General features: G+C 37.2%; 1 pseudogene; it reads left to right on the forward strand.

Annotated features, from left to right (window-relative positions):
- The first annotated feature begins 4,645 nt into the window (after window positions 1-4,645).
- LOC102485735 (heterogeneous nuclear ribonucleoprotein A1-like) lies at window positions 4,646-6,039 on the forward strand (annotated as a pseudogene).
- The last annotated feature ends 6,145 nt before the right edge of the window (window positions 6,040-12,184 follow it).

Raw genomic sequence — 12,184 nt, forward strand, 5'->3', positions numbered from 1 at the left:
GGATTTTGGGCACACACACACACACACACACACACACACACACACACATCCCCCTGGCATGAATTTCAAACTGCTGCTCAGGGATTCAAATGGCAGTGTGCCATTTGGGAGACCAGTGTTGTAATCCCTACACCACCTGCAGATCTCACTACATTTGCCTTTAAAAATGATGCCTATCTAAGAAGTCTTTGCCTACCCCAATGTTAGAAATACCGGATATAGTGTGGGAAGGGGGGGGTCAAAGAGGAGAGTCAGAGGAGGAACATAGGGGAGAGAAATGGGGGATCAAGGCATTTGTGGGACAGAAAGATGGGTTATTGTAGGTTGAGGGTGATGTGTGTAGTATTCTCAACTGGATTGGTGAGAAATGTATACATGTTGTAATAATCACTTTACAAGCTAAGTGACAAATGTGATGGAATGTACAAAAGAAATTGAAATAAAATATACAAAAAAGATTTTAAAAATAAATAAATGACAATATTTTTTAAAAAATGATGACTATCATAAAAATGCTTATGTAGTGGGGCTAAAGGTTATTAGATAGATGTAAACATTGCAGTAGAAAATATTCTACATGTAGTTCAAAAAAAATAAGTGTTTAATTAAATCAGTTAGCATTTGTTAAGAAGATTTATTAAAGTATTCTGTATTTGAAAAAAATAATAAACTATAAAATGCAAGTTACAAAGCAATTAATAATGATAGAAATAGAATAAAGAACACCAATTAAAGAATAAGATCTTAGATATTGAACTTAAACTATAACAACTCATTTTCTCTCAAATACAGTAAGTAACAGAAAAAAAGTATAATATAACATATATATACATATATATACACTTTAAAAAGAAATCAATCAAATAATGAAGCATTTTTCTGTATATTTTAAAATTTTATAATATTTTATTTTGGTATTTGTAAAAATCAATTTTTTTCTCTTTACATTTATAGAAAAAAATTTCTTTGACGTTGAAAATCTAGATTTATTTAATTTTTAAAAATTTCTATTGAATTAACATCATGGAAAATTAAAGTCAAAACCAAATGATAAAGTTATACTTTCTACAAAGTTTAACAGATACATAAAATATTGAGTGTAAAGTTATGATAGTGGTATTTTTGTCTTAAATTCAATTAAAAATCTGTTTTTGACTTTTTATCAAATTATTATATTTATTTGGGGCTGCCAGATGGCATGTTTGTTAATGATGCTGGACTCCCAATCACATTGTCAACCATGGTTCTAGTCTTGGACTTGGTGACTTGCTTTCTCACTTTCTCTCTCCATTTCTCTCTCTCTTTCTGTCCCTCTCTGGGCAAATAAAAATAAATAAATAAATTATTGTATTTATTCAATCAGAATAGCAAATGTGAATGTCATTTTAACTCCTATTATTGAAAGTTTCTCAGTTGCTTATATTTATTATTGCACTTTTTTTTTTGAAGTTGGATTTAATTTATACTCTACTTCAGCTTGCTAGCAAAATCCACACACCTGGGAAGTATTTTTTTTTTTAAATACAAGAATTAGTGTCTATTATAGGTTTGTGCTCAGCTATATTCTTTTATATGACAGCTGCAGTCCCATTTCATGCTATTTCTTTCAGTCCAAATAAGATCCTTTCATTTGATTTAGCACTTTACCCTCTAAAGTCACTTTGCTTAATGGGTCTTTTTTGGACATTTTGTTCATAAATGTACCACCATGTTAATCATTGTTTGAGGCTTATAATGAATCTAACCACAGATCACTGAAAATAAGGCACAGAGTCAGATAGCAGGCACCTTATTAGCACTTTTTTTCCAGACCAATAATCATGAAACTATTTGAAATTTAGCAAATTGCTGTCATACCATCCACTTCCAGCCCTTTTTAAAATGACCCTGTCAGATTATTTTGCTGCTGGGTTGAAGACAACCATGATAATTCTGCTAAATGTAAATTCTGGAAGTACACAGCCTTAGCGTCACATTATTGCAAAGGAAAGAGTATTTCACCACCCTAGCAGAGTAGAGTACTGTCTCTATTTGTTAATTTCTATTTTTATTTGAACAATAGGTACCCTTTAAATGGAGATCTCTTTTGGATAGAAGCCAAGTCTAAATAATACTGGAGTATATTTTTCTGAAATTTCAGTCTCACTACATTGCATGAGTTGGCCTCAAACTCCCTCCTAATGCTCCTGCCTCAGGCCCATGCCACCATATCTGGCAATTTATATTTTATATTCATCTTCATCATTTATTGAAATTTGATAAAAGTAGGAGAAAAAAAGGAAGTGGGAATGGGGAGCAAGGAGTTACAGGCAAATGAGGAAAGATAAAGAAAAAAAGGAAGTGGGAATGGGGGGCAAGGAGTTACAGGCAAATGAGGAAAGATAAACTGAAAACTAATGAGATTGGGGACCAGCAGTTAGTTTAATGGCTATGTCGCTGAACTCCCATGTAGTCAATCGCAGTTCAAGTCCCGGACCCAGTGGCTTAGACTCACGCCAGGCGCGTGTGCGTGCATGCCCAAGATCCCAAGAGGAGAATGGAGGAGAGGGGATTGCAGTGTGGCCATCCCCCTCCGGGGTTGATTTGTCACTTTTTGTCTCTCTGTCTCTGTCTTTCTGGTGAGTGCATGTGCCCTGTAGCAAAAACCTCTCCAAAAAAATAAAAATAAAGAAACAAACAAACAAACAAACAAAAAAAACTAATGAGGTTGTAGGTCTGCAGAGTGGGTAGAAATGATGGCTAGAAATGGAAGGATGCTGGGAAAATTAAAGAAAATAAAGTAAAAGAGATGATGTGGAGTTACATTTTTAAAATATCTTTGTATAGTTACAACTTTTTAGAACCACATGAATATTTAATAGATTTTAAAAGTAAATAATTAAAATTAAATAAGATTTTGAGGAGCGAATGTTTTAGTCTGCTGGGACTGCTGTAACAAAACACTACAAACTAGATGTCTTGAACAACATGTTATTTTCTCGTAGTTCTAGGAATTCTAAGTCCAAAATCCAAATAGTGGTGGGGTTGGTTTCTGCAGAGGTCTCTTTCCTTGACCCGTATACGGCCACCTACTCCCTGTCCTCACTTGGCCTTTTCTCTGTATATATGGTGTCTATGTGGCTACTCACATTTCCACTTTTTTATTTTTTTTTATTTTCTCTTTCAAGTAGAGCCCAAGTACAAAAATGCAACAGTAAGAGAGAAAGAGATGAGCATCCTCCACAGGGCTTCACTGCCTTCTGCTCCCTCCAGTCCTCCAGCAGAGTGGCTCCTGGGCACTCACACATCTGTCTGATGTGTGGCAAGCTGGTCCCACTGGGGATTAGAATTGATGTCACATGTGAGATCCAGCTCTCCGTGAGCACTTAGTGCGTTACCATGAAGCTAGTACAATTTCAGTTTTTTTGTGATATTTGTCAGATTAGGACCTACTTTGAATTTAATCATACCGTTAAAGCTGTATCCTCAAATATAATAAAAATATTCTTAGGTACTATGACTTAGGAATTCAAAATATGAATTTGGGGGACCAGCAGATGGCATAGTGATTATGTCACTGGCCTCCCACGTGGCTGATGGGGGTTCAAGTCCCTGACCTGGTGGCTTGCTTTCTTACTTTCTCTCTCTCTCTCTCACTCTGTCTCTCTCTGGTCAAATTTAAATAAATAAATCAAGACAAATACAATAATTCTTTAAAAAATATGAATTTAGGGGGACATAATTCAACCCATATTGATACAAATGAACAAGTGAATGTCATAATGAACAAATTGAACAGAAAATAAGTAAATATATTGTGATCATAAGACCAGTTTTCTCACTTTTAGAAAATGGAGTTAAAAATAAATGGAGGCTATCATAAAATTCTGCAGAATTGGATTAGAATTTGAGATATCAGTGTAAGCTCTTTGAGAGAAAGAAATAAATATAGGGATAGATATGAATGTGTTTGCATATATAAATACATATATTTCACTCTAGCGTAAATTACCCATGTGTCTTGAAGATAAGAATAACACATCTCTGAAAGAAAGGTATTCACCAAAAAAGGAAAAATGTACGAGCCATAACTAAGCAGGAAATGATCACCATTTGAGGAGAATAAGATGTATATGTATAATAAAGTCTCTAGTCATAAATGTACCTTGAAACAAATCTTTGAATATATAAATATCGACCCAACAGGTTTGAAGTGTATGTGCTAGATATACAGAAAAATAAAAATTTTTAAAAATTTACAAAAGGTCAATAGGAGGTGTGTTGTTTAAGGCACATAGTTCGAGTCCCAGACCTGGTGGCTTGCTTTCTCACTTTCCCTTTCTCTTTTTCTGTTTCTCTCTAGGGAGCATACAGGTCTTATAGCAAATTAAAAAATAATAATAATAAGTAAAATTAAATAATTAATTGTTTAAAAAGTTAAAAATAATAATAATACATAAAAAGGTATCAATACTTGCTTTCTGCCTGTGGACGCTGCTGGGGAAGCATCACTGAACTCTCTCTTCCACTGCCATCTAAGTCGTAGTTTCCCAAAGAGCTGAAATAGCTGCAGAAACTCTTTACTGGAGGATTGAGCTTTGAAACAACTGATGAGAGCCTGAGGAATCATTTTGAGCAATGGGGAATGCTCATGGACTGTGTGGTAATGTGACAACCAAACATCAAGCGCTCCAGGGGATTTGGGTTTGTCACATATGCTGTGGGGACACGTTTAAGAGAAAGTCTGAGGTGTGGGGACATGTGCTGAGCAAACACCACATGCTCTTTTGGGGTTTGGCAGAACTTTGTAACTTGTCTTTCCCTGACCTTGGTGGCAGACAGAGCAAGGGTGGAAATTACTAGGGGCGTTCCAACATACACATCTGATGGACTTCAAGAAACATTTTGACCCCAATTAGTAAAGTCCAATCCTGCCCTGCATCTGAAAGGTTCTTTAGACTTCTCTGGGTGTGGTGGTGCACTCCTTATGGAGAAGTTCTTTAGCTCCTTCCCCACACCTAACAGGTAGTTCTCTGCATTAGAAAGGAAGATGAGAAATACTCTAGATGGGATTACCACCAAGGGATACACCGTGCCCCTGGTATGACTAATCTCTTATAGACTAACTGCTTCTTATTGTCTGTTACCTGGCAACCAATCCATGAAGTATCATGAAACGTACATGTGTAACGTCTCCTTGTACTATAAACAAAGACGCCACTATGGAGGAGGTGATGCAGCCATGAATGCAAGGCCACACAAGGTGGATGAAGAGTTGTGGAAACAAAGAGCACTGTCTCAAGAGAAGACTCTCAAAGACCGGGTGGGCACTTAACTGTGAAAAAGATATTTGTTGGTGGCATTGAAGAAGCCACTGTAGAACAACACCTAAGAGATTATTTTGAACAGTATGGTAAAATTGAAGTGATGGAAATCATGACTGACCAAGGCAGTGGCAAGAAGAGGGGCTTTGCTTCTGTGACCTTTGATGATCATAGCTCTGTGGATAAGACTGTCATTCAGAAATACCATACTGTGAATGGCCACAACTGTGAAGTCAGGAAAACTCAGTCCAAACAAGAAATGGCTAGTGCTTCCTCCATCCCTAGAGGTCAAAGTGGTTCTGAAAACTTCAGTGGTGGTCGAGGAGGTGGTTTGGTGGTAATGACAACTTTGGTCATGGTGGCTTCAGTTGTCAGCCATGGTGGTGGTGGATACGGTGGGAGTGGGGATGGCTATAATGGATTTGGTAATGATGGAAGTAATTTTGGAAGTGGTGGAAGCTGAGTGGGGATGGCTATAATGGATTTGGAAATGATGGAAGTAATTTTGGAAGTGGTGGAAGCTACAGTGATTTTGGCAATTACAACAATCACTCTTCAAATTTTGGACTCATAAAAGGCGGAAACTTTGGAGGCAGAAGCTCTGGCCCTTATGGAGGTGGAGGCCAATACTTTGCCAAACCACGAAATCAAGGTGGCTATGGCAGTTCCAGCAGCAGCAGAAGCTATGGCAGTGGCAGAAGGTTTTAATTAACTGCCAGGAAACAAAGCTTAGCAGGAGAGGAGAGCCAGAGAAGGGACAAGGAATCTACAGGTTACAACAGATTTGTGAACTCAACCAAGCACGGTGGTGGCAGGGCCCAGCTGTTACAAAAAACACATGTTTTAGACAGTGCTCATGTGTATGGGCAAACAATATGAGGACTGCATTTGTGACTAATTGTATAACAAGCTATTTTAGTTTCTGTTCTGTAGAAAGTGTAAAGCATTCCAACAAAGGGCTTTAATGTAGATTTTTTTTTTTCACCCATGCTGTTGATTGCTAAATGTAATAGTCTGATCATGATGTGAATAAATGTGTCTTTAAAAAGAAAAAGAAAAAGAAAAAAAGGTGTAAATACTCAAAAAAGATTGTATTGGGAAAATTAGTATTAAAACCTAATATAGTTTTTAAAGCAAGGAAAATACAAATACAGTAATTATAAGTGATATATCTTCATTTTTATTGACTTTCGTAGAACATAAGCTGCAACTGGAAAATTTAAGTATGCAAGAGATGATACTTTCTTAATTTATAAACTTTTTGAAGCACTTCACATCTACTAGCTGTTTTCTATGGGGTTTTTATTTTGTTTTATTTTTGTGTTTAAGGTTTTTGCCATAGGGTGTGGGCACCTACTGGAAAAAGAAAGCAAGACAGTGAGAAGGAAAGTGAAAAGTCACCCCCTAAGGGGGATAGCCATACGGCAATCCCTTCTCCATCATTCTCTTTCTGAGATTTTGGGCACACACGAACAGGCATCCATTGTGATTTTCAGGCTGCCAAGTCCAGCACTCAAACCACTGGCCATGTGGGAGCCCAGCGCCTTAAGCACTGTACCACCCTTGGCCCCTCTAGATTTTTTAATTGAGTATGCACAAGTACTGTAATGTTCAGTGTTGAATAAGTTGAATATCACTGTATCCTTGATTTAATTATTATATTCTGTACACACGCTTTCAAAAACCATACCGTATCCTACAAAGATGTACAATCACTGTATAGAAACCAGAAATCACAATAAAACTTCAACAGCAACAAAAAACAAAAGCAAGCACATCACTTGCCAAACTTAAATTTCAACACATTAAAAAACTTGATTCAGTGCAGATTTGGATTCCACAAATCTTCTTTTTCAGGACAACATCTATGTTCTAAGGTGGTAATGCAATGCCATGTTATTAGGTACACCAAGGTTGGGCATCTGGTCTTTAGTTGTGCTGCTCCTATGTTAATCCCTTATCTATAATGCTCATGATACTTTGTAAACACCAGAGCAAGTCCTTAACCATAGTTGTTATTAAAATTCCAAAATACCGTAACACATACTAGGACAGGTAATGTAAGAATGCTTAGGAATCAAGCCAGGCCCACTATCACAGAAAATTCACCATCCTCAAGCTGTGAAAAAGGCCGCAGCTCTTCTAGCTCTCAAAACTTTCTAACCTTTTCCTAATTTTCTGTCAAAAAATTTATCTGCTTGAATTACTATTTTTTTTTTTTTTTTAGAGACTGGGTTGGCATGGCTGTTTACCAACAGAGAAGATGGACTATGTGGTTTGGCAAGATTAGTAACTGAATCAGGGAGAAATCGCCTGATAATAAATGAGATCCTGAGGCTAGAAGAGTAGATCGCTGGGAAATAAAAAAAAAGGTTAGCCAGCCAATGTCTGAACTTTGGGGAAGAGAGTTCATAGGTTCCGGATAGATCTTCAAAGGGCTAATAAAGGTGCTGAGCTGCAGGCAGAGGCAGTTGTTCTTTTCAGGGAGGATGAGAGGGGAAATAATCTGGCTCAGAAAGAAATGAGATATATTATAGAATCGCTTTGAGGCTCCTTTGACAGTCTTGCGGGTGTAGGACTGATGGCTGTCATCATTTATCTCTCAGCCGACATGTCTGTCCTCCCCCCATGTGCTTTTCCTACTTACCATACCTCTTCTATGCAGAGGCGCTTGTGTTTCTACTATTGTTATGGAAATTCTGATTAGAGACTTTTCATTTCACGTTGTTAATATGCATGAATTTGAAAATAGCTGTTGTTTAACCGCTGGTGATAATGTGAGCTGACATTAATCAATAGAGGTTATGACTTTTATGTCTGAGCGCTAAGCAGCCTGACACTTGTGCATTATCTTGCTTGAAGTAATTATTTTCTCAGGAGATTTTATCATTGCTGAGGAAATATGCATTCTACCCCAGGTAAACATACCCCAGTGCTGTTTATTTCTTCCAGCTGATATTCTGACAGTTCACGTAATAAGAAAAATATATGTATAATGATGTACAATGACTTAGAACTCTATAATGGAAATTATTTTTGCTCTTTCAATTTTTTTAACCCTCATTTGTTTCCTTAATGCTAACTAATAGGAATTATATTCTTTACCTGAGCTACAAAACCCAGCATGTGTTCACATCACACTGAAGAATACCTCACAAAACCCAGTATCTACAAACATGATTTACCAAGTCGCCTCCTTATGTTTCCCCAGTTAGCAGTTTCTTTAGCTTCTGTATCATTTGGCTTGTAGAAATGTATCTAATAGCTACACTTTATGGTACATGCACCAGAAATGTTTTGTTTCTCTTATTCATGCTTTTAAAATGTTATTAAATAGACTGATGGGCTCACTAAAACAGTGAGTCAGGCTTCTCACAATGATCCAAGTCAGCATGTTTGGAAGTGGAAACATTTACCACTGGTGAGGTGTGATTTGATAACAGACATGCTGATGCTCTAAAAGTTAATGCAGCTTCCTAAGGTGCCAAACCTATGCTCAGGGAGTCTCTTATGCACAAGAAGAATCTGACTCGACAATCCCGTGTTTAAGGTCAAGAGATTAAGCTATTCCGGAATTTGAGGAAGAAACAGGAAAAAAAAATTACAAAGGTTGGCAAAGTCATGCTTCCTGATCCTTAAGTGTTTGAATTGGGAACTAGTGACAAAAAAGCACTGTAGTTGAAGAACTGCTGACAGAGAGACCATCTTTCATCATTAAAACAAAGGTTAAATAAAGATTAAGCTCAGAGCAGCCAGAAGAGCTCTGGAGACTTTGGGTAGGCAAGATGCCCAGATGTTCTTCCTATCGTCTCAACCTGGCATGTGGGCAAAGGTGAAGGAGGTCAAGTGGGCAGGCGGCTGATTGAGGCAAAGATAATGGCATGATCATCAGTTATTCCTACGTAGTCTGAGAATAAAACCGCAAGTGCAAGCTGATTAATTAACGATTCTGTCCACGTATTTCAAAGTCTCCTTGAATTTCATCCTTATGTTCATTTAATCCCAGTATAGCCCGTTTTCTTCATTCTACCCCCAAATGGTATTTTCAGTTATATTCAGAACAAAACAATGCAACTTTCAAACAGAATTAGTTAGAGGAAAAGTTTAGTTCATGATTTTTGTACTTACATGATTGTTGGCAATATGGGCGCTATTACATTTATGTAATAATCTAAGAATATGATAATAGGAGCTATCCCAAGTGGCTTTTTCTGTTATTTTGTTGTTGTTGTTTTGGGTTTGTTTGTTTGCTTGTTTTGGTCAATAAATCAAGGATTGTAACACTTTTCCTGATAAATAATCTTCATATTTCTAAGATTACCTCTAGTATGTAGAAGTGTTAGTGATCTAGACTGGTCTGCTCTCTGGCCTTCTTGTTTCTCCTTATAATCTTAGATTTAGGACTAACCAGGAGAAGGACATAGTAGAGCAGGAAATATATTTTTCTTAATTATAGACTTATGTAATATGTGACAGTCTTTGTTTTTCCTGTTCATGTCACTTTCAGAACTAATCATAAGATTGACTGGAAATCAAATGAGGAATTAGCATGGCAATTTTTGTTTCTGATTTTCCAAATTCATGAGTAATATCTTAAAATTTTATGTGAATTCAGTCTTTACATAAAGAAAAATATATCCAAATCCAACATTTTTTGAGCTTTTGAAATCCCACCCCAAAATTTCTATTAAATATCATGCTATACTAAAGATGCTGGATACTGCTTCCCCAATCAGATATTTCTATAAATGATGTTTCATTCATGGTTGCTCCTAAGGGATGTCCATATATGAATCAGTGACCTTGTCTCCCTGTTTACACTTGATAAAAACAGAGATGAACACCAAACTGAAGCTGATTTAGTCAAATGTTTTTGGGTTTTGTTTATTTGTTTATTACTTACAAGTGAGAGAGAGAGAGAGAGTTGTACTTCCAACAGGCACATGTGCAAGCCAGAAAGACAGAGAGACAGAGAAACAGAAAGTGAGAAATCACCCCTCAGGGGGGGATGGCCACACCGCAATCCCTTCTCCTCCATTCTCCTCTCAAGATCTTGGACATACACGCACTTGTGCCTGGCGTGAGTTTAAGGTGCCAGGTCTAGGACTTGAACCGCGGTCGACTACATGGGAGTCCAGTGACATAGCCATCACACTAACTGCTGGTCCCCTTCCAATAGAATCTTCATGCTGTGATTCACCCCTATGCCTCTGCCAGCCTAGATCATGGTCATGCATGACCATGCATATACATGCACCCAGTTTACACAGGGAGGGTCTAAGATTCAAACCCCTGATCTTCCCATGAGAGTCCAGCCCCATAAAACATTGTGTGACTGCTGTGCCACTGTCTGGCTGCTTGTCAGTGTTCCGTGTGAAGATCTGAAATTGAAACACTTAAAAAGTATTTCAGTTAGCTGCAAGTCACCAAATTACAATTCTTGTATCCCTGAGGTGGTAATTGGAGCCATAGTAATGCAAAACAATGCCCTGCTGGGGTTAGATGGGTGTAGACACTGAAAACCAGTCCACATATCAAACAGCTAATTTGCAGAAATTCAGGTGATAGAAACCACAGACAGAAGAAGCACAATCATACAGACATGAGTAAAAAGGAAAACAGAGAGAGAAGGAAAGAGGGAGAAGATAGAAAAACATAGATCAAAGACAGACAAAAACTGTGACAGGAGTTTTAAAAACAGAGGCTCTTCAGAATAGGGAAGAACAAAGGATGGTAAGAGAGAAAAAAAAATACACAGTAAGTGATAGTCTTAGTTCTCTGAAGAACCACTATAGTAGCTTCAATTGTATTCCACGATATGTCTATACTGCACCTTCTAAATACTTTCACCTTTCAACTTCTTAGGTGTCTTCCAAATTTCCAGTTTTCTGATGGGTCCCTTGAGAGCCCAAGAAGGGACAAGGAAACTACAAGGAAACTATTCCCAACAGATTTGTAAACTCAGCCAAGCATGGTGGTGGGTGGTGGGTGGTAGCTGGGCCCAGCTGCTACAAAGAAGACATGTCTTAGACAATACTCATGTGTATGTGCAAAAACTACGAGGACTGCATTTGTGACTAATTGTATAACAGGTTATTTTAGTTTCTGTTCTGTGGAAAGTGTAAAACATTCCAACAAAGGGTTTTAATGTAGTTTTCTGTTTGTTTGTTTGTTTGCACCCATGTGGTCAATTGCTAAATGTAATAGTCTGATCATGATGCTGAATAAATGTGTCTTTCAAATAAACAAACAAACAAACAAAAAATACAATCCCAATGAGTGTGCTGATGACAAGACCTCCCAGGTCCAGTACTGAAGGCAAACCCTGTGAAAATGTCAGTGATTTCAGATCTTCGGAATGGTGTATTTTTCTCATTTGCTTTTTGCTCCATTTCGACTGGATTCTTCATTTCGTCTCATCTTTGGCTTTTTCACGCTCCTTTTTCAGCATATGCTGCCATAAACCTGAAACGTAGTGTGTGTATGTGTGTTCATATAACCAAATTAATCAAACAAAAGGCAGTACTATTTAACATCAGTTGTTGAAATTATCAGAGATTACAGCATAAACCAATATAGGTAACATTATTTTACAATTGAATATCCAAAACAAACAGAAGATCCAGTGACCATTTTTTCTAGAGTAATTTTTACAGTCTGGATTTTATTTTTTAACAACCAAACCTCCAAGCATCACTCTGATTCTGAGTACAGTAGTTCTTTATCCATCAAAGCTACAGGGTCATTTTTCCTCATTTTCTCTAGGCTATGACCTCACATTCTTTGAGCTATTCCCAGAAAACTTCAAATTTTTCTATTTTATTTTACAGAACAAAAAATTTGAATAACCTTTGCCTGTGTGCAACTGAAAATCACCATTT

Source organism: Tupaia chinensis, unplaced genomic scaffold (assembly GCF_000334495.1).
Source record: "Tupaia chinensis unplaced genomic scaffold, TupChi_1.0 Scaffold144050_1, whole genome shotgun sequence".
NCBI lineage: Eukaryota > Metazoa > Chordata > Mammalia > Scandentia > Tupaiidae > Tupaia > Tupaia belangeri.